Raw genomic sequence first — 4,091 nt, 5'->3', positions numbered from 1 at the left:
CTCTTCCCCTCTCCCTCTCCTCTCCTCCCCCCTCCTCCCACTGATGACATGGGGGCGCGCACCTGGCAGGAAGTGCGGGTCGTGATTTTTCCTCTCCTCCCCATTCCCCCCCCCCCCACCCTCTTTGAATCGCGGGAAGCTGCCGGCGATGGACACTTGACCTCTTTCGCGCGCTTTCCTCCCCCTCCCCCCTTTCCCCTCCCCTTCCCCTCCTTTTCCTTTCCCTTCCCCTCCCCCTCCCTCCTTTCCCTCCCCCCTTTCCCCTCCCCCTCCCTCCTTTCCCCTTCCCCTCCCTCCTTTCCCTTACCTTTCTCCTCCCTTCCTCCTCCCTTACCCTTCCTTCCACTCCCTTCCTCCACCCTTACCCTACCATCCACTCCCTTCCTCCTCCCTTACCCTTCCTTCCACTCCCTTCCTCCTCCCTTACCCTTCCTTCCACTCCCTTCCTTCCCTCCCATCCCCTCCACTTTCCCTCTCCCCTCCACTTTCCCTTCCACTCCCTCCTTCCCCCTCCCATCCCCTCCACTTTCCCTTCCCCCTCCCTCCCCTCTCCCATCCCCTCTACTTTCCCTTCCCCTTCCTCCCTTTCCCTCCCCTTTCCCTTCCCCTTCCTCCCTTTCCCTTCCTCCCTTTCCCTCCCCTTTCCCTTCCCCTTCCTCCCTTTCCCTCCCCTTTCCCTTCCCCTTCCTCCCTTTCCCTCCCCTTTCCCTTCCCCTTCCTCCCTTTCCCTTCCTCCCTTTCCCTTCCCTTCCTCTCCATTCCTCTCGTCCTCCTTCCTCCCCTTTTCCACGTCCCTTCTCCGTTCCCTCCATCCCGTCTTCTCCCCTTCTCCCTTCTCCTCCAACTCTCCCTCCCCCTCCTCCCACAGCCTCTTCGTCCCTGGCCGTGGGGGGAGGGGGAGAGGAGGGGGGAGGGCATGGGAGGTCGATTCGCCTACATTCTAATATATGTAACAAGGCTACACTAGCCCGTCTGGTGTCCTCAAAGCCCTGAGTTCGAATCCTTCCCGATTAGGACTTCCTCCTCCTGAAAGTAATGGGAGTTTGTAGACTTCAGGTCCTGATGTCGGGCTTCAGAGAGGTCCTGAAACTTGGGCAACCGCTTCAGTATAGCGGCACACATGGTGGGCATTTTCTGGCTAATTATCTGTTGACGTCATCTCTGCCCTTACCATGGACCAAAAGGTCTCCTGCTGGCGTGCCCTCGTCTTGTGGATACATGCTACTGCGCACCTCATCCGCGCACCTCACGGTCACCTCCAGATGACGTCATGTGTGGGGACAGACGCGCGGGAGGAAGAAACAGGTTATCAGGTGTTGTTCAGAGCCAGGTGCGCGTGCACTTACACACACACACACACACACACACACACACACACACACACACACACACACACACACACGCACACACACACAATACAGTGGTAGAGTTCCCGCCTGCCACTACGGCGGTCCAGGTTCAAATCCCGTCCAGGGCTGAAAAAAAATTCAGTATCGCTGCGCTACGAGCCGTTGCTCCAACTCTCGTGGGCGGGGAGTTCGGTGTGTGTGTGTGTGCGTGTAAAGTCACAGCATTACCCATTGATTCGTCATATATGAGCTCTGAACTCTGTCGGGAGGGTAGTAGCTGTCAATCACGAGTCCAACACGTGGTTTAATACCATGGTGAATCTCTCTATCTCTCTCTCTCTCTCTCACACACACACACACACACACACACACACACACACACACACACACACACACACACACACACACACACACACACACACACACACACACACACACCTCTCATGGCGCTGTGGTTAGAGCTCTGGCCTGCCACAACGGAGGTCCGGGTTCGACTCTCGCCCGGGGCTGAAATAATATCAGTATCGCAGCGCTGAGGGGTGTTACTCCAACTCTCGTGGGCGGGGAGTTGGGGGTGTGTGTGTGTGCAAGGTCATAGCATTACCCATAGATCGGACCTACGAGCTCTGAGCTCTCTTCCAGGAGGGAAATAGCTGTCGATCACGAGTCCAACACGTGATCCAAAAGACCAAGTGAATACACACACATGATGTATACACGTGTATGCGTTTAATGTAAACATGCTATTTACACTCACAGTCAACACAGGTGCTGTGAAGGTTATATGCACGCGCGCGCACACACACACACACACACACACACACACACACACACACACACACACATGCACGTGTACGTGTGTGATGCAGGCGTGATGACTCACCATAAGGCATATCACCTGCGACCACGGGGGCGTGCGTGCGCGCGAGCCCGCGCTCTCATTTGTGCCCAATGGCGCGTGTGACTCAGCCGAGGCGCCGTCCTTTCTGTCTCTCTCTTTCTGTTTCTGCCTGTCTCTGTTTCCTTTTCTGTCCCTTTTTCTGTCTTCTGTCTGTCTTTTTTTATGTCTGTTTCTGTTCCTATTCCTATCGCCTGTCCTCTCTCTCTGTCAGTCTCTGTCTCTTCCCTGTCTCTGTCTGCCTGTCTGTGGGTTCTGGTACAGGTACGTTCGCTGGAGGTACCTGTCACTGGTACTACTGGTACCCGGTACTTCCGTCCGTGTATTGCAGAGGGGCCGCGCTCTCCATTGGGTACGTATATTCAGTGACAGGATCTTCCTCCTCCTCCTCCTCCTCCCCCCCTCCTCCCCTTCTTGTTCCTCCCCTTCCTGTTCCTCTTCATCTTCTTCTTCTTCCCTCCTCCTACTCCCTCTTCTTCCTCCCTCCTCCTCCTCCTCTTCGTCACTCCTCTTCTTATTCCTCCCTCCTCATCCTCTCTATTTCTCCTCCTCTTCTTCCCTCCTCCTCTTCTTCCCTCCTCCTCCTGCCTGCTCCCTCCTCTTCATCCTCCTCCTCCTCCCTCCTCCTCCTCCTCTTCATCCTCCTCCTCCTCCTCCTCCTCTTCGTCACTCCTCTTCCTATTCCTCCCTCCTCATCCTCTCTATTTCTCCTCCTCTTCTTCCCTCCTCCTCTTCTTCCCTCCTCCTCCTGCCTGCTCCCTCCTCTTCATCCTCCTCCTCCTCCCTCCTCCTCCTCCCTCTTCCTCCTCCTCCTCCCTCTTCCTCCTCCGTCTTCCTCCTCCTCTTCTTCGTCACTCCTCTTCCTCTTCCTCCCTCCTCTTCCTCCCTCCTCTTCCTCCCTTCTCATCCTATTTCTCCTCCTCTTCTTCCCTCCTCCTCTTCATCCTCCTCCCTCCTCCTCTTCATCCTCCTCCTTCTTCCTCCCCTCTTCCCCTCCCCTCTTCCCCTCCTCCTTTTTCTACTCCTCTTTCCTCCTCCCCTCTTCCCCTCCTTCTCCTCCTCCTCCGCTTCATCTTCCTCCTTCCTCATTCTCCCATCTCTCCCTTCAGTCTCCTTCTCCCTCCTCCCTCCCTGTCTCTCCCCTTCTTCCTCCCTTCACCTCCTCTCCCCTTTCTCTTCCTCATCCCTTCATCTCCCCCTCCTCTTTTCCTCCCTCAACCCCGTCTCTCCTCTCTCCTCCTCATCCCTTCACCTCCCCCTCCCCTTCCTCCCTTCACCCCCTCTTTTCTCCCTTCTCTTCCTCCCCTCTTCTTCCTCCACCCCCTCTCTCCTACCTTCTCTTCCTCCCCATCTTCCCCCCTCCTTTATCTTCAAATTTTCTCCCCTCTCTCTCTCTCTCTTTTCTTCTTTCTTTCCCCTTGTCGTTTTTTCCTCCTCTCTCCTTTTTCTGTGTCCCTTTCGCATTTTTCCTTTTCCTTTCTCTCCTTCCTTCCTTCGTATCTCCCTCCCCTCTATCCTTCCTCCTTCTCTTCCTTTCCCTCCTCCTCCTCTTCCTTTGTTTTCTCTTCCCTCCTTTCTTCACCTCACTCCTTCTCTCCTTCCTCTTCCCTTCCCTTCCCTTCCCATCCCTTCTCCTCTCTCCTTCCTCTTCCCTTCCCTTTCCATCCCTTCTCCTCTTCTTTTTCCTTTGTATCATCTACCCTCCTTTTCCCTTCCTTCCCCTACCTTTATTTCCCTTACCGTTCCCTTTTCCCACTTCCTGTGCCTTTCCTCCCTATCTTCATGGCCTCTCTTTCCCTCCCCTCTCTTTCCCTCCCATCTTTCCCTTCCTTCTCTTTCCATTT

The sequence above is a fragment of the Oratosquilla oratoria genome, chromosome 2, assembly GCF_046742065.1.
Source record: "Oratosquilla oratoria isolate Oo_2021 chromosome 2, ASM4674206v1, whole genome shotgun sequence".
In the NCBI taxonomy this organism is placed as follows: domain Eukaryota; kingdom Metazoa; phylum Arthropoda; class Malacostraca; order Stomatopoda; family Squillidae; genus Oratosquilla; species Oratosquilla oratoria.
Note: the sequence above shows the minus strand (reverse complement) of the source record.